Source organism: Parasteatoda tepidariorum, chromosome X2, assembly GCF_043381705.1.
Source record: "Parasteatoda tepidariorum isolate YZ-2023 chromosome X2, CAS_Ptep_4.0, whole genome shotgun sequence".
Lineage (NCBI taxonomy): Eukaryota > Metazoa > Arthropoda > Arachnida > Araneae > Theridiidae > Parasteatoda > Parasteatoda tepidariorum.
Genome location: NC_092215.1, coordinates 3260422 through 3280723, shown reverse-complemented (window position 1 = coordinate 3280723; position 20302 = coordinate 3260422). Strand labels below are relative to the sequence as shown.

The 20302-nt window shown below is 27.6% G+C and overlaps 1 long non-coding RNA gene across 1 annotated transcript in view; it reads left to right on the top strand.

Moving 5' to 3' along the window:
- The first annotated feature begins 759 nt into the window (after positions 1 to 759).
- LOC122268908 (uncharacterized) overlaps positions 760 to 20302 on the top strand; it is a 128110-nt gene continuing 108567 nt past the window's right edge. Inside the window, exons 1-2 of the long non-coding RNA XR_006224772.2 lie at positions 760 to 1028; positions 3483 to 3543. This is a non-coding gene — a long non-coding RNA (uncharacterized lncRNA). The remainder of the gene's footprint in view (positions 1029 to 3482; positions 3544 to 20302) is intronic.

The window sequence follows — 20302 nt, the reverse complement described above, 5'->3', positions numbered from 1 at the left end:
TATATATATATATATATATTTATTTATTTATTTATTTATTTTTCCTTTTACTATAAATAATTGCAATATCACATGAGGCTAATTTTTGATCCGAGTCAAAATTATATAAATTAATATCATATAAGGGTGCTCTTCTTTTCGATAGCATGCAACCACTTCTCAGTTTTTAGAAAACATGACTTTTTGACTTTATCTGCTTTCAGATGTATCACTTTTCAACCCTTCTCTCCTGAAGTAATATTTCAATAAATTACCAGTAATATTGCAAATATTACTGGTTTACTGGCTACCAGCAATATTGCAAAGGTTACTGGTTATTGCAAACATTACTTAATATTGCAATTAATTACCAATTATACTTCCAGCAATATTACAATTAATTACTCTCATTTCGGAAGCGTTCATTTAACATCACGTATTTCATTGTTAAATAATCTTGTATTTTTATTTATTACAAATATTCTTACCATTTTAAATTTTTGTTGTTTATAAATAATTTTACATTAATATATCTTTAAAAATTTTAGTTGTTAATAGGTATATAAAAAACAAATATTTACGTGATTTGATATCTATATTAAAAGCTTAACTCCTTCACCCGTTAATAAGCCAAAACCCTTTTCCAGAGATAACGACATCTATGAACATCGTCGTCTCATGATGAAAACATTTTTCTTGAACGCCAATGAGGCGATATATCGCCAATAGCTAGATCGGATTGTTGAGATATGAGCTTCCAATGTTGACGGTGCTGACAAAGTATTTTATTTCGGGGAAGGGGCGAAACATTTTAGGGAAAGAATCTAGAGAAGAAAGGTCAGGTGAACACGAATTTTTGAGGGTGGGTCGAAGGTTCCGTGATGTCTATTGGTCCGTGAAGTTAATGAAATACAGATCTTTTGGAAAGAAGCCAAATGTCATTGAAACTTATTTATGAGAACTCGTGACATATATTTTTGACACTCTGAAACTAACTGTTTTTTCGTGAGTATCTTTCAAGACAATTCAGTAACAAGCTATTTTTTCAGGTAAGAAAAAATAAAAACACTCTTCTGACGTTTGTTTTATTTTTGGAATATTTCTTTAGCAAAGGAAATTAAAATATAAATAAAACTTTGTTACGTAGCTATGGTTTGTGTTTATAAATAATTCTTATCTTAATAAGACACGACTTTTAGTCACGTGTTTTAATTATTTCCAATTATTGTTTATGTAGCATTTTTTACAGGAATGATGCTCAAATTTTTTAAAGAGAAAAGCATCTCTCAACTTGAAATATATTTTAACATCATTATTAAAATTTTTTTATAAAATAAATACATTTTAAAATATTGCTGTAAAGCACTAATAAACATTGTATAGTAAAAAAAAAAAATTGCACTTAAGATACACCTTAGAATTAAAATTTTTTGATTCCTGTTTTCCTTTCCGTTGATATGAGCTGTTAGTTATATAAGTTTTTAAATGTATAATATTTAACAAATAATTTGGCTTAATTTTTTTTAATTAAGTATTGCCTATTGCTAGCCTAATACCAAGTTATAAAAAACAATATTTTCGAAGATTTTTTCACCAAACTTTTTAATTAATTAATCAATCAATTTAGTTAGTTATGAATTCTAAGCTGTAAGAAATATTATTTTCGGGAATTTTTGTACCTCAAGTTCTTATTTATTTAATTAATTTATTTTATGTATTATGTACTTTTGTATTAATTTATTTAGTATACTAAATGTAAATATTTAATACATATGCTTTTGTAATTGAAACAATACTTATAAACAATTGAATTTAAGGAATAAACGTAATTCTGATAAAAAAAATTACTTAGAATATTTCGAATATTTATTTGAGAAAACTTTAAGAACATCTAATTATTTTAATTGTTTTTTCACCTAAAAGTTGAATAAATTTTTTATCACTGAAAGTGATATCAAAATTTTGATTTTTGTATTTGCAATTTTATTTTACCCGTATTATTCATGGGTGTTTAAGGTTTTTTGTAAATAAAACTCATTGTTATCAGAAATATTTAGAAAATTAAATAAATAATATACAACGTGCGTGCTATAAAATATATTTATGAAAAATTAAATGTTAAGTTACACAATTTTGAAATTATGTATTAATGTTAAAAAAAAGTATATTGTTTCTTATAAAATAAACAATTAAGACTGTGCACATTATTTTTGTTTGTATTTACTGTTTTTATAAATGAAACTTATTGTTGCAGTAGTATTTAGAAACTAATATGGTACTAAACTTGTATATGCATGTGATATGAAATAAATTAAAAAAGGAAATTTACTAGTATATGCAAAAGTTACATAAATTTTAAGACTATATAGTGTAGATAGTGCTAGTGTGGACATAAGCTAGTGTAGATAAATGGAATATTTCTGTCATTTATCAATCGAAATTTCTTTGTAAATTTCGGCAAATTGGCAAAATTCCACTTCCGTTCCATACGTAATTGTACGACAAACACTTGATTGCTAAGTTGAAAATTAAAAATCAAAGTAACTACAAACTAATTTTCTTTTTTAATTGTCATTTAATACTATTTTTATTCATCGTTTTTAACAATAGGAGTTATAATATTATTACATATTCTTATAAAAATTATCCGCACTTACCCCTATCTCCCCTACTAACATCAAAATAATAAAACAATTTTATATCCGTGTAAACAAGCGATTTTTGTCTACACAGTTTACTTTTGTTTGTATTTACAGTTTTTATGAATAATACAAATTTTTTTATTAATACTTTGAAAATTGTATGATGCTAAACTTGTATTATACATATGTAGAGGGTTGTCAACTTTCTACTCTTTTTGAGAAAAAAATTTCAAAGGGTAGTTAAATCATACTTTAATAACAAAAGTATAACAAAAACTACACATTTTAAAAAATAAATTATGCCGTAATGCAAAATTGATTAGCAAAACTTCCCTATTAACCCTTTGCACTCCGATGTCTCCATTGAGGTATTATCAACAGTCGCCACTTTAAAATTAAGAAATTTTACATCTTAATAATTAGCATTATAAGAATTTTAAAATTGTATAATAATACTTTATTGTGTATTTAAATGCTATAGTGCTGATATCAGCATTTAAAAGTACTCGGAATGCAAAAGGTTAATTGCCTGCCATTCTTCAAAACTAAAAGAGCGGTAACTGGCTGCCCTGGTTATAATTCATAAATAAAGAAAATTATCGGAAAAATTCCACAGTTTTTAAAATTTTATACCAACACTAAATCCCATTTAAACCATTTATAGATAGTTATTATAAGGAATTTATAATAACTGGGATTAATGAATTTGCAAATATTCGTTTACCTTACCAAATGATTTTTAATATTTAAGTGTCACTGGCATCTTCATAAAGCATTAAAAAACAATATTATGAGAAAAATAAATTAATAGAAAAATTAATGATGCAAATAAAGCAATACTTACTCTTAATTTTATTTCAGGTATATTGCTTTTCTGATGTGTAGTTCAATCTGTACACTTCACTTAAAATCCTAATGCTTGGTGAGTGAAATTTTAACCTATGAAATTAAACACAATATTTAATACAATACAATATTTTATAATATTTTTACATTAATACAATATTTTGAAATTATTACAATATTTTTGTTACACTTCTATAAATGTTATTTGAAGATTTTCTAGGTTATATACGTTCCTCAACTTGAGGGTATTAAAATAAACAAATAATGTTTTAATATAACTTTAGAAAAATATTGAGTGAGCTTGAATTGTTCAGATCTTTCTTTAAAATAATATCATTCTAAAAAGAAAGAAAAAATCAATTATTGATGAAAGAGGTAGACTTAAGCAAAATATCTCAATGGAAAATCGTAAAGAACGGCGAGAAAAAAGTATAAAAAATTGAAATTAACCCTTTGACGGAGAATTATTTTTAAGCATATTTTTTTTTAATAATTTTGTATTAATTTTGGTCAAAATAAGTGAAAAATTTTAAATTTAGCATTTTAATAATTTATGGTAATGAAATACGGCATGGAACACAAACAATCTCTTTCAAATGCAACTAACTATGAAACACAATTTTTTTCAAATTTGCACTTATTTGCAATTATTTGCTAGAGAAAGTTTTTCATCATTGAAATTTCTTTAATTTAAAAAATCAATTATTGATACATATTTAAATATGAATGAAGAAATCTTTCTTTCAAACTACTTCTTTTGATTTTTATTTTAGTACAAATATAATTCCGATAACCTTACGGATTGTTTATGAGCTATTATACTGGTCTTCGTTCATATAAAACATTTTTTTGCTTGTAATTAGAGCGTCAGAAAAAATAATAAAATGGACTCTGGTGTCCCATCTGCCTTAAAAGGCTAAAGGGATTGAAAAACTTCCATCTCTGGTACATGCTGTCGATTATTTATGTCTTATTGTTTTTGTTAATGTTTTATCGGTATTATTCAACATTTATTCAATTGAAATACAAAATAAAAATAAAACTATGGAAGCTAATTGGCTTTTTATTATTTTTACTAAATTGGACCCAAATTGTTTAAAAATAAGTGAAATCCAGCTCGTTCTTTAATTCAAGATAATCATTTATTTTTGACAACCAAAATAAACCAAATTTGCTAAGCAAATTTTGGTATTTTTGATTATTATGATTATTTTCGGTTGCTATATTAAATTGATACTAGTATCCCTTAATTTAATACATAAAGAGTTACACTAACTGTAGACTTTCAATGGATCGATTAAAAAAAATTCCGGTGAAAGTTTTAAGGTTGAAGAATTTTATATTGTCTTTAACCCTTTCTAAGGCCTAGGTAAGTATACTTACGACCAATTTTAAAGTCCATGGGGAATTTTTTTGCCACTTTTAAATTAGATTTCCACTTGTTAATAACTTCAGCTTTTTTGAAGAGCGTTTGAATAAAATTGGCAGCCATTTCATGTTTAAGAAAACGTGTAAAAGTTATAAAATGCATATTTCCTTTTGAAAATTGTAGCATCTATAAAAAAATTTTTATAAATAAAGAAAAATTAAATTCAATAAGTTCCTAATAGGTCATGTTAAATATACTTGCCACCAAAAAAAAGCTATTTTTATAAACTAAATAAGTTTTTTTTTCTTACATCAATTACTATTCTTATAACAATTTCAATTCCAAAAATACTTTAATTTACCTTTACTAGAAATAAATGGCTTACTAAGGGGTTAAAAGACTGAGTCATAGATGTTAATAAAAATCGTAATCGATATACTGCTATGCAATTGATGTTAAGTAAGGGACTGAACAACGTAAGAGCCTCACTGTAGATTTCGAGAAGACTAGATTGACTACTATTTATTTTTCTATTGCTAATACTAACGCTAAAATAGAATTTCAAAGAACTGGTAAAACAAAATTTAATTTTGAAAATGATTTTTTTGAAAATGATCAATTTGCAATGAGTCATACAAAAATGCCTAATATATGAAAAACTCAATTTTCAATTTTCGGAAGTTTACGTTGATTTTTCAATTGCTCGGCTATATACATACTCTATATAGATAATAATTTTTATTAAATGCTCTGTCATGCAGTAGAATAATCAAGGTAAGCAGCAAGAAACTCTAAATTAAAAATTTTGTTTATTTGGCAATATTGTATGATAAGCCATATTGCAAACAAACAAATAAATAAATATGAATAAAAATTTTAATATAAGTATTCTGAAATCCTATTCCAGCATTTATAGTATAAGCAGGGAAAGAAAATTATTGTCAAGCCACTTTTTTCAAAATTTGTGGTAAAACAAGCTGCTTTTTCAACAGTAGGGCACGCATATACCCATGTTTTTTTTTTCTTTTTTTTATTCATAAACACAATAAAAACAAAAAAGTATGTGAATATTTTGTTTGTAAAACACTATTCATGCTTTTGAATCGCTATCAAAAATGACTGCAAAAAAGTTAAAAAAAATTGGGAATCGCAAATTAAGCATCTTACGATGTAAAATGAAATCGCAATTTGGAAAATCACAATTGAGTAAGGTGGTTGTATAAAATATCAGATCTTGATTGATTGCGGGAAGTAACGGAGAAGATTTAATCAATTTGTGCAAGTGTTTTATTATTAGGATATATTTCGCTGCCCTATAGTTCTGCCAACCGTAGTGTGTTAATAACATAAATATTTATATCTGATGTCAAAGCGGAGTACTTCTTTAACCTTTTCGGGGCAGGCAAGTCATGAAGTAGTCGCACGGAATCAGAATCAGGATAATAAAAAATAAAAAACCGGAGCATAAGTTTGGTCATAACTAATTTGACACTTATTTTTGCTTTTACTTTAAATCACATCCAATCCCTGTGTGTTAAAAGTGTAACTATACAATTTTTAATTCGAACTAAGTGGCGGTGAATTAAATAAGGTAAACTATTACTTCCCCACCCACAAATAAACTGCTATAAAAATAGTTTGGCTACCAGTTTTATCTTTTGTTACCATGATTATCAAAAACCTGAGAATGCATATATGACTCGCCTGTCTAGAAGAGGTTAAAGCTAAAGTGTAGGTTAAAAAAGAAAAAAAAATACCCACTTGATATAATAACAAATGTGAACTATCACTTTTGACGTATGGGTGTTTTTCATATATTCGTTCCTTGGGTGCTTTTCATATATTCATTCCTTGGGTGCTTTTCATATATTCATTCCTTGGTTCCTTGGGTGTTTTTCATATCATTTTCTCTTTTTTTCGTGAATGCTCATTAAGGGGTTAAAGGATTGAATTTGCTTAAAAATATTCGCAATAAACCTTTAATAATGCTATTTACAGGAAACCCTCACTTCTCTGAGGTAGTTGGGCTTAGTTCAATAAACTTTAAAGAGTCTCAGCCTCATTCGAAAATAAAATACTGGTGACTTTTCCAATTAGCTTTTGCGAATTACAAAACAATCCCATACCCTCCAACTTATGAGGATTTTGAAAATAATTCTTTCTAGTGGTGGCGAACCAAAGTAGAAATTTTTAAAGCAAATGGATCTCTCATAAAACTTTTATCAGAACTTAAGAATCTAGCCATATGGCCTGCACTTTTATAAGTAAAAGTGGACAAGTTACGCTAAAATTAATTTTTTTTAAATATTAAGACGTTAATTTTGTTACCGTCTGAAAAGAAGATTTCTGAAACTACGGAAATTCCGTAGCAGTTGGAGGGTATGCAATCCCAAAGTACCGGATCAAGAAAGATCCGACATATATATATTAAAGTGACATACCTGGTCATTCTTCTGGATTTTCCTGAAGATTTTATTTGTACATTTAATGTGGTAGTATGATTTTTACTTGTTTCCTATTTGTTCATATTTCATTTGAAATGATTTTGACTGCCATTTAAAAACCAAAGCTTTCAGAGTTTTTGGTAATTTTCTCAACATTTTAAAAGCCATACTACTAAAGAGCTGGAAGAAAGTGGCGTTTCAGATTAACTTTTAAATCCCTTATATGTAGGGGTGTGGAAAATACAGTTTTAACGAGGACCAAAACCGCACACCCTCGGTCCCTACGTAGACTGATTTAAGGGGTCATCCCCCCCCCCACACACACACTGACAGCAGCCAGTGATGCTTGACTTCGGTGATCTGCTGGGAACCAGTCCACTGCGGGACGAAATAATTAGAACAAAATGTTTCTGCATATGAACTTTTAAATCATTTATGCGTAGGGGTGTGGAAAATAAGTTTAAATGAAAGAATAAATAATACAATAAAACATAAACTTAGCTATCACTGGAGTAAATTTTTTCAAATAGCGTAGAAAGTGGCTAATTATCCTGTGGTGGAAAACAAATACTATGAAGAACGTACAAGTTGGCAGATCATTATCAGGACTTTTGTGTACAAGGATCAAACATATTTCCATTAATGTATTAATTTTCATTTAAGTTTTCGCAATTCCATTGTTACATATCCAAATTAGAAACTTCCAAACAGCAATTTTTCATTGTTACTTACTTGGGAGCCATACTTGGGTTGGAAATGAATGTTTAAACAATTAATGTAACATCATGAGCTGGCAAATATTACTTCTGTTAGAGAAATAATTCATTGTTCTACAATTCTTTCGTAATTATAAATATGTTCTCAAAGGAGAATTATGCCGGTGCAGTGGTTTCAAAAAATGGACATATCCCAAAAAGGTCATTTAAGAGAATGATTGTTTTAAAAATACAGTTGGACCTCTATTTAACGAAGTCGCTAAATCCAGATAAAAAGTTCTTTATATGGAAAAATTAGTTAAATGGAAAATCACCATTTGAAATACGCAAAAAAGGTTCATAAATTAGACATAATTAAAATAGCAATTGATACACCTTTTTCTTGTAAATTATTATCTACTATTGAATTGTTTCAAATGATTTTATCATATGAAGGTTTGGTGATATCTTCATCATTTCTGACATCATCTTCTTCGACACAATTTCTTGCTGTATTGTTTTTCACTCTGTCCAAAATATTAGATTCAGTTAATGTTTCTGCGATTCAAAATTAATAAAAAGAAAATCAGTGCATCATCATTAATTTCGTGGTTCTCTCTTAGCTGTACCCACAATTTTTTAAGCTCATCCTCGTCCTCCACGCTTTCCAAACTCTCAGCACTGACTAAGAATCAAGCAAAATTGTTACAAATAGTACGATCTGCAACATCATACTTCCATGCTTTAGATATTTCTGTTATGCCTCCGTATATTGATTATTGGCATGGATTCCTATATGAAATACAAACAAGAAGAGAAAGAAATTTTACCACTTTCTCTAAAAGTTAAGTGACTGCGGAAATCAATTCAAGGTCAATGAAATGTTTTGGAATATTTTGGGAAATAGGGAAAGAGGATCTCAAAGAAAAGTTCGTTAAATAGAAAATTCACTTCGCTATTTGGAAGTTATTTTACGAAGAAATTTCCATAATTTTCTTGGTTCCGCGAAAAAAAATCGCAAAATAGAGAAATTTGCAAAATGAAAGTTCGTTAAATAGAAGTCCAACAGTATTAGTATTTCGAAATGAGTGTTGACGAATAAAGACTTAGTTTAAAATGCATGTTTGTGAACAATGACAAATGACAACATTTCAAAATGTCCGTATATATGAAGAAGAAAAAAGTATGTGAAATGTGATGATCAGTAAAAAAAAATCAATCAAAAAGGATAAAAATCTTATGTTGGTAGTTACAATTGAATGTAGTCAAATTAAAAAAAAAAATTAATAATAACATCAGACCTGAAAGTGAGACGTCAAAGAACTTGCAATTAAACCGTTCTGAAAGAGAAAATCTTTCTTCAACACATTGATAGCGGGTCACGTAAAAATATGTTTTTGAAATTTCTGCTATCCATACAAAAAGTGATAGAAAATCTACTTCGTTTCGACTCTGTTGCTCCAAGAAATTATACATTCGTGATTATCGCAAACTTAAAAGATTCAGTAAATGAGTTATCAGTACACCAATCGTCCGTCATAGTTTTTATGAAAATTAAACTTATAGCTACAGTGACTAATCTAACTAATCTACAGTGACTTTGATCTAACTTTTATGAACTTACTACTTTTCTAAAATTTTAGCCTTTAAGAGCTTTAATACATTTCTTTGAAAAAGTTGCCCTTAACTACAAACTATTCATGATTATTTACGTTTTTGTTGTTCGTTCGTTCTTTCGTTGTAGTGGAACTGGGCGTCTGAGGCCTTACGGCCCTTTTCCCAATTCATCCTGAAATTAGACTAAAGAAGCACACATGGCAAAAATAATTTTTGGGGAGCAAAATTAAGTTCTTGGGAGAGAAAAAATTGGCACTTTGCCATTATTAGGTAATAACAAAATTACAAGTAATAAAAAAGTACACGAAAGAAGGCGAAATTAATGTACAATGGGAAAATAAATACTGATTAATATTTACAGTATTTATAGTTCGGAAATACATACAAAAGGGCGGGGGAGTTAAAGGAATGTGAGTACATACCTGCCAACTTTCACTCTTTCCGAGAATGGATTTTCAGAGTGGTTGTAAAACAATAAACGAAAAACAATCTGACTCAAAAATATACATAAATTTTGATCACGTTGAAATTCACTTGCGCAATGATTATTATGCTTTTATATATTTATTGTAATTATTTATATGTAGTGGTAAATAATGATAATTATAAACTCATTTATAATTATCATTATAATTCAAAAAGTTAATTGGAATAACCTGAGTATTTTGCTACCACTTTAAATATGAAAATTAAATCTTCCGGAAAATCCAGAAGAGTTGGCAGGTATGTGAGTATATGTGTAAGTAGAGACTCGGCCGTCCTGGTAATTACCACTCGACGTTTTTGTTGGGCAATAAACAGTGCAATATAAATTATATAATTGTTAAACAATCTTGGTATTTATGAATATTTTTTTTCTCAAAAACAAGTTGGAATGAAATGTCTTTCTTACCAGTTTTTTGTTCTTTTCCTTCTTGATATCTATAAACTTTCCCCGTTGAGTAGCCTGGCGAACAAATGTTTTGTTGCATTTACTTACCTGCCAACGTTTACGCATTTAGCGGAGCATTCTATTTTTATAACTAAAGTAGTAGTAAATGTATACTATCCTTACTTTTATAAACCCTTATAAAATTATATTCTTAAAAAAAAATTACCATATACATTAATATGTGATACTATCATGGTAATCTGCCTAAGCTTTTTCAAAATAAAACGTGTTTTTCTGCCTAAAATTGTAATTCAAATTCCATTTTACTACCACTGGGAAAAATCAACCTCGAAGGGATTAAAAGTTGTCAGGTATGGATTTATTTAAGTACTTAATCTTATCTAATTCGAATGTGGGGGAGGTTTAAATCTAAAATTGGATTTGTTCGGAAAGCTACCGATTTTTTTTTTCAAAATGATATTGTTAGTTTATTTTTTGTCTGAATGCAAGGATGCCAACTGCTCCGCTTTCTGGAACAGTTTTAATAAAGTGGCAGCAAATTATATAGTAAAATTTGTTAGAGGAGGATAGTTACGCCCACTTTTTAATATAGTATCCAGCAGAATGATGCTGCAACGTTGCATTTCATATGATACTTATAATTTTTGATATTTAGTAGTGAAAAAATTACTTAAACTGAAAAATACTAAACTAAAAGTAACTTAAATTTCGCTACCACTAGAAAATACTATTTTACAAAGCGGAGCAAGTTGGCATCCCTGTGAATGTAAAATTGTTTTAAACTAAAAACACATAGGTTTATATACATTTGTTTGCTCCTTTGAAAAGAACACACCATTGCCAATCACACGATATCATGTGACGAAATTTTTCCCTACTGGTTGCGTCAAGAGCATAGTTCAAGTGGTAGCAAGATGTATATTATCATTAAGACTAGGCTATAAATCGAAGCATCGCGAAATATCGACTTAATGCATAGATCGGCAGGCCGATATAATGACTATCGTTTTAGGCGATGCATCAGAAATCTGATTTAAGCCGTCATATATTGCAACGCTCGCGGTTTAACGATTCAACGCATCCATGCCTACGCTAACGCTGTCACCTCGTTTGATTTCGTCAATTTGCGGAGCTGTTGATAGCTACGAAGACGCTGTTAGTTATGGTGGAATATCTTCGTCACCTTACTAACTCCCAGTTTCGTGCGAGGATCAGTGTTGAAATAGAACGCTATGCATAGTTTCGCTATTTTTGTCTTTGGAAGTTTATTTTTTTCTTGAAGATTATTTTCAGCAGTGAGACTTTAGCTCCTTAGCGATCGTTTCATTGTGCATTATTTCGTCACTTTTTCTTCTTTTCTTTCTTTTCTTTTTTTTTTTTTTCTTTGTCTTAATGATTCTTGTCAATTATTTTCAGTAGACCTACTGTTACATGGCGATCGTTGCACAATCACTGTTATCTTAAATTTTCGTTCCTCATTCTGAACTCAATCTATTAACGAAAAGAAAATATGAATGAAAAAAAGATTCTTCATTTTTTTTTCTTAAATTATCGTTTTTCATTTTAAGCGATGCAATTTAATATGAGTATTTTGTATTTAACTTTGTTATAAAAAGTTAGTTTTTTTAAAAATTTATTTAATGTAAGTAAGTTTCGTAATTTGATTATTTTTAAACTAATAAATCTTCAGTCGCTCTTAATGATAAAAAAAAAATGGCTATTAGTTAAAACAAATATTTTTTTTTTTGATTGAATAAAAAGTTCAGCAATGTTTTGAAGCTTTTTAATAATTTGCCAATAGTACTTAAAAGCATATTTCTTTCTCAAAATTCTTTCAATACTTGTTTGTTTCATAATTTGTTAGACAGTCAGTATCATCTTTAAAGAAATAAATCCATAGTCGATATAATTTTGAGAAAAAAAATAATAAAAAAAATAATAAAAAATAAATAAAAAACTTAAATTTTCTTTTGCATTCATTAAGTATAGAATTAGACCATTAGTTAATACAACTTTATTATTTTAAATAAATAAATTAAGGAAGGTCTAACAGTGCTTCAAATGCACGGGTTTTTTCAACAAATAATTTAAAAAATGTTTTACTGAAGTGAACATTTCTTTAGTTTGTTTTTTTACTTTCGTTTTTTTTTCTTTTAATTTTTAATGCATGCATGTAAAATATTTTGTTAGTTTTATTATTATTTTTAAATCAATAAATCTTAAGTCATTTTTAATTTTAAAAAAAATTAAAATAAAGACTGGGTTTGTTTTTACTTAAGGCATTTTGTTTTGTAATAGATTTNTTTTTTTTTTTTTTTTTTTTTTTTTTTTTTTTTTTTTTTTTTTTTTTTTTTTTTTTTTTTTTTTTTTTTTTTTTTTTTTTTTTTTTTTTTTTGTCTGTCGGGACTTAATGATTCTTGTCGATTATTTTCAGTAGACCTACTGTTACATGGCGATCGTTGCACAATCACTGTTATCTTAAATTTTCGTTCCTCATTCTGAAGTCAATCTATTAACGAAAAGAAAATATGAATGAAAAAAAGATTCTTCATTTTTTTTCTTAAATTATCGTTCTTCAGTTTAAGCGATGCAATTTAATATGAGTATTTTGTTTTTAACTTTGTTATAAAAAGTTAGTTTATTCAAAAATTTATTTAATGTACGTAAGTTCAGTAATTTGATAGAATTTGATTATTTTTAATCTAATAAGTCTTCAGTCGCTCTTAATTATAAAAAAAAAATAGCTATTAGTTAAAACAAATATTTTTTTTTTGATTGAATAAAAAGTTAAGCAATGTTTTGACGCTTTTTAATAATTTGCCAATAGTACTTAAAAGTATATTCCGTTCTCAAAATTCTTTCAATACTTGCTTGTTTCATAATTTGTTAGACGGTCAGTATCATCTTTAAGCAAATAAATCCATAGTCGATATAATTTTGAAAAAAGAAAATAATAATAAATAAATAAAAAACTTAAATTTATTTTTGCATTCATTAAGTATAAAATTAGACCATTAGTTAATACAACTTTATTATTTTAAATAAATAAATTAAGGGAGGTCTAACAGTGCTTCAAAGGCACGGGTTTTTTCAACAAATAATTTAAAAAATGTTTTACTGAAGTGAACATTTCTTTAGTTTGTTTTTTTACTTTCGTTTTTTTTTCTTTTAATTTTTAATGCATGCATGTAAAATATTTTGTTAGTTTTATTATTATTTTCAAATCAATAAATCTTAAGTCATTTTTAATTTTAAAAAAAATTAAAATAAAGATTGGGTTTGTTTTTACTTAAGGCATTTTGTTTTGTAATAGATTTATTCCTTTTTTTTTATTTTTGATTAATTTAAAGATTTCTGATGGATCATTTTTGAACATATGCTAAATCGCGCTACATCGCTATGTCGCGATGTCTAACAGACGATGTATCACGATATAAAATTTCTTACATCACCCAGTCCTAATTATCATCTAACTGTTTTTGCAGATAATAAAATGCACACCTGTCAACTTTTACTCATTTGGCGCAAAATTTTATTTCCATAATTAAAGTGCTTGTAAAATGTATGCTTTCTATATATTCCTTGCATTTATAAACTCAATTTATAATCTTTTTGATCCACCACTATTTTTTGAAAAAATTAAGCATATATAAATAAATATATATATTAATACGTAATACTGTTGTGGTAGTTCACATAAGCTTTCTTAAATTGCAGCGTCTGAAATTGTAATTTAAATTCCATTTTACTACTACTGGGGAAAATAATCATAGAAAATATTAAAAGTTGGCGGGTATGATAATGTTGTCTCGTGCCAGAAAATATAATTTACTGATAATATGCTTTGTCTCTCATGCTGTTGCAATAAAGTTGCATTCATAGTGAGTATTCATCTGGCAATTAGTGATAAATACTGATCCTGATTTTGTGTTTTTACTGAATTACAAGGATACAATAGGCGACTAAAACTGTAAAAAATGGTAGAAACTCATTTATTTCTGTTTATTTATTTTCTCTTTAATTTTTCAATCGTAACTACCACTATAACTTACATTTCAAATTAATCATATTTTAAGTAAAAACATTCTGACTTCCAACAGTAAAGTAAAAACGTAAGTGCCAATTCTTCTAGTTTTTTGGAAGATTTTATTTCTTATTTTAATGTGGTGGCAAAATTTATCGAATTTTATCCTTCATTATAAATACGGTTTTACCCTTTCGATGGACGTGGGAAGTATACTTGAAAAAAGCGTCATTGAAAAAAGCTAAAGCAAAATTAATTTTTCAAAAACATTAAAAACCATTGCATTGTATAGAAAAGCACAGTTTGATTGTTGAATAAGTGAAGATGATATAACTACATAGTGACATATACGGAGACGACTTTTTAAAGACATTGAGAAAAGTTAAGCGAAATAAATTTTTCAAAACATAGGAAAACCACTGTAAAACTGAATGGATTATACAACTGAAGATAATATAGCAAGGTGTCACTAAAAAATATAATAAAATATGGAGCAAACGTATAAAATTGGATTCAGACTTTTGCATTTTTTTATCTAGAGACAACTTTGCTAACTTCACAATGATCAGAAAAGAAAGAAATAAAACTGGTAAGAGAACGTATCTAAAGGATTTTTCTCCAGTTACCATGGTCTCGATACTAAAACCTCCTTCTGATCTATAACATAATGAAAAAGAAAAGGTTTTTATGTATTCTGTCTATTTTATCAGCATTAAAACTGTAAGCTATGAGAGCTGGCAACTTTCCAAATCTACGAAATTCGATTTTTGTTTTCTCCAATGACCGCGCAAGGCTTCTATGGCTAAAGAAAATCACTTGCTTGTAAGGTACGTGAGAAACGTTTTCACTCACATAAAACTCTATATTGTAATCAAGAAATAATATAAACAAAATAAAACTTCTCACAGAGGAGTTGGAATTTATTGATCCTTGTTTTCAGGATGTGCAAGGGTTATGGCATAGCAAAGTCATAAAAGTGACATTTCTGTACCCTTTCTCTCTAGGTTCGTGTCAGCATTAAAAGAAAAAAAAAAGGGGGGGGAAAGATCCAGCAAAAATCTCAAAGTGTAAAAATCTATTTTCTACAAAATCTCTATTATGTGATTTTAACAATGCGAGGGAAAAATATCTCCGAACAATGTGTAACAAATAATAACTTAAATAAATATTTATTTCCAGGAAATTTGGAAATTTTATGCTTTTTTTTTATATGGAAAATCTACAAAATTCGATTTCTGCTATCGTAAATCTAAATATGACGGTAACAGAAGTAATTATTCGCTTAGTTTAAGTGTAATTTGACTAATTTAATTTCGAAAAATTTTTTCCAATGATTGCAGTTTAAAAAGCCTAAGGCTAATATGTTATTTCGTTTCTGAATACTCTTACAGATAAGCGTAAAAATAGTTAAAAATAATCTTTTTTTCCCTTTAAAATCTACAAATTTGATTTCTGTTATTCTGCACCTATATTGAAAGGAAACAAAAATTAATATTCACTTAGTTTGAATGTAAATGCATGACCAATTTTTTCTTCTAATGAATGCAGTATAACTTAACTTAATTTGTTATTTTATTTCGGAATACTCTTCTTGACAAACGTTAAAATATTATGGACCAATTAAAAAATGTCAATTTCAGTTCGCAGCCTTGTCAATTAAAGTTCACACCAATATATCCATTTAATTATGTATGTATGTATTTAATTACGTAGTTAACCCATTTTGGACCTCTTGTGAAAACGTAACATTTTGTAGTGATGTAAAAAGTGAAATATCACTGCCATCTAGGATCAGATTAAAACATGTGTGTTTATATTTTTAATATATCATGAGAAATTCAACTATCTGGTTTTTCCAAGATAAATTTTAAAAAATAAAACAATTAAATTAACATGTTTTTTTTTCTCGGAAAATAAGAATTTAGTTCCTAGTTCAATTGTGTTCCGTTCGCATTCCAACTACCACAATGACTCTTACTTCTATGCACTAAAAAAATCATATATAAGTGATTCTAACCAAAGATAATAATTTTTAAAGTTAACCAAAGTTAATTTTTTTTCTCGAAGTAAACTTTAAAGTTATCCACCGGTTAAATATTTGGAGGGAAAAAAAGCGTAAATGCGTAATTCTAATCAAGGATAACGATTTTTAAAGCAGTTCGGAGGACACTTTATATTTCTTTCTTGAAAAAAATTATAATATTGATATAATAAGGCTGACAGTTTTAATCTTTTTGTTCAATACGAATCTTTGAAGGTAGAATTTTTATAAAACATAATTTTCATACTTTTTTCATTATTTTGTATTAATTTAGCTCAAAATAAGTGAAAAATATTATATTTAGCATTTTAATAACTTATGGTTATGAAATACAGTATGAAACACCGGTGTTGTTAAAGGTAAAATCTTCCAAACACGACTCACTTTCCAAACAATTATTTTTCAAATTTGCAGTTATTTAGATCTAATAGAAACAGTTATTCATTATTGAAACTTCTTTAATAGAAAAATCATTTATTGACACATTTTTAACTGTAACATATATTAGAATATATATATTAATACGAATATAATTCCCATAATCTCTAACTGATTTTCTTAGTAACTATTTGACTGCTTTTTATCATTAAGAAATTCCAAAATATATTTTTGCTTGTAATTAGTGTGTCAAAAAATATAGAGAAAAGGGAGACTGGTGTCTCATCTGTGTCAAAAGTTTAATAATGAATAAAATAATTTGGACAGTGTAACAATTCTATTTCAAAACTAATCTCACCCATTTCCCTACATTCATCTATCAGTTTCTACCTTTGTGATTTGTTGAATACAGGTTTCTGAAATATGGTTATTTGTAAAACGTCCTTCTTACAATTTTTACATCCTCCGAATAACTTGACACTCTAAAGACTTTTTAGCAGAAAAGGGAAGATAAGCGACATCTATTGGCTAAAACTGAAAGTATTGCATGAATTTCAATTTGTGTGAACTTCTCTGTCTAAACAGTTCAACAAGTGTAATAAGGTGTAATTCATTTACTATTATAATGTATATAATATATTTATTTTTTTCTTTATTACCAAATGAAGTAGATTACACTCTTTTGGAATTCATTTAACTTATGAACTTTCAGTTATTCTCTGTAATTAGTTAATTGGCCTTTTAATTCACTAATCTATAATAATAAATTCTATTTTAATGTTATCTCAATTTTAATTTTCTTCATTGAATTATTTTGTCTCAAGTTTAATTTCATAGTTTCATTTGTTTTAGTAAATTCTACTACAGTTCTCTAGCTCTGAAAAAAAAATATTTCGCTAAATCCTCAAATGTAGGATTGCATGCTTTAAAGGTTAACCCATTATTACCTTCCTTTTGGGAACATGTACCTTTTTTATTATCTAAAGGTCGAAAAATAGTAGCTTAATTATTTATTTCATTCTTACCTTTAATGTTCCAAAATAAGGACTTCCTGGTCCCCCCGAATAAATTATTGATATATCCATCTGAAACTATTCGATTCAGGTTTTTTGTAAACAAAAAATGGTAGTAAGGTAATAGTTCAAACGGAGAGAAAACTTTTGGTAAAATTATCGTACTTGTATGATATTGACATTTCTGATTAAAGAAAACACCCTTATTTCTGGTAATTAAACCAAAATCTAGGGTGTTTAAAATGTTCATTTGGTAATTTTTCCGACGTATAGTAATGATTTTCCAAAAATTCTGGTTTTCAAAATTATAGTTTTCATTTCCACACATTAACTAAAAATACAAAGTTGAGAAGTAAATTTAAACAACTCAATTGTTTTTATGTCATGCTAACCCTTCGACAAAAATTTTTTCTTAAATATATTTTTCTAATTTTTTGTATTAATTTGCATTAATGTATGTCGAAATAAGTAAACAAAGTATTATATTCAGCATTTCGATAATTAATGGTTATGACAACAGCATGAAGTTCCGGTGTCTTTTTCTGCGCTAAAAGTGAAATCTTCCAAACACGGCTCACTTTAGAACAATGGTTTTTCAAATTTACACTTTTTTGCAGTTATTTAAATCTAAGAGAAACAGTGTCTGGAAAATTCTTTGAAATTTCTTTAATAAAGAAAATCAGTTATTGATAAATTTTTGAACATGAATGGGAAAAAAATCTAAAAAGCATTTTTTTTTTTTTTTTAGTTTGCCTTTTAGTACAAGTATAATTTTGATAATCTAATAAATTTTTTTTCTGTAACTATTAGATTGTTTTTTACAATTATAAAATATCAAAATATTTTTTGCTTGTAATTAGAACGGCAAAAAAATAAAAAAATTTAAAGTATATACAGTGGAGCATCGTTTATACGACGATCACTTATACGACGTTTACATTTATACGACGTTTTAGTGTGGTCCCAAATCATTCCTATTCATTTTAATGTAAAAATATATCGTTTATACGACGCACAGAATCGGTTATACGTCGGTTTTTAGATTTTGTTCACGTTTATTTAATTTTTTATTTTTTCTTGTGTATTTTAAAAAAGGGTGGAATTTGCCAACATGAATGATACAGAAAAGGGTGACAACAAGAATTCTTGGATGACGACCGTAATTTTTACTAGATGACTGAAAAAACTAGACAATATTATGAAGAGGCAAAAGCGTAAAATTTTGCTATTTATCGACCTATGTCCAGCGTACCCATCGATACTAATTATTTTGGAAAATGTGAAAGCTCTCTTTTTTCCTGCAAATTGCACAAGTGCGCTTCAGCCATTAGATTTGGCCGTGATTAGAAATTTAAATTGCGTCATAGAAAGCAGTAAGTTCAACTCGCTATTCAAAGCATTGTAGAGACCAATAGCAAGAAAATATAATTAAAGGTAACATGCATTCAAATTGCTCACTGCAATTACTCACTCTTTGGTTATTTGTTTGTTTTACTTTGTCTAATTTAGAAATGTATGTAAATCAACACGTTAAACATTAAAATTAACTGAAAACAGAGTTAGTTTCAGTTTTAGAAGTAAAAATCGATTATACGACGTTATCGTTTATACGACGTTTTTCGGTGGTCCCTTCGGCGTCGTATAAACGGTGCTCCACTGTATATATATATACAGCATAGTGAAAAAAAAAATATATTTTATTGCTAATTTTACCAAAAATCATTACCATAGTACTTGGTTAAAAATTATTGTGCCTTTTTTTCTCATAGAGCCTAAAACACCGTAAATTTTACTATATTTTGTTAGTTTTGACTTTTTCTTAGTGCATAAAAGCAGTGACTACAAAATTTTGCATTTACTTCCTCCCTTCAGGGAATGTGTTGGTAAGAACAATTTATTGAACTGTGCGTGGACTCTTTTATATCGAATAAAAGGGTTCTTTTAAAATACTCTCTAATTACAGTCTTGTTCAAAACGCCCTCTTTTAACAGTAACTTTATTATTCATCAAAGAGAAGCGTTTCATTATTCATTAAGGTTGCCAACAAATTATTTTTTGGAGAAGCCCACCCTGAATGCTAATTAAAAGACCGATTATTTATTGACGCATAAATAAGGGCTTTGTCATTACCGCTAACTGGTAGGGGGGCATAAAATACTTTTTTTTAGACGACACAATTTTAGTTTTATAAATTACTCATTTTTTTTCTCTTCTCGAAATAAATTATAATTGTGTTTATAAATAGCTTAGAGTACTATATTTTCTATTTTCTCTTAAATGCGCATTTGTTTAAGATTGTCAAACTATTTTTGTCTGTTTTTTTTTCTTTCTTTTTTCTTCGTCTCTCTTCATAAGTATATAC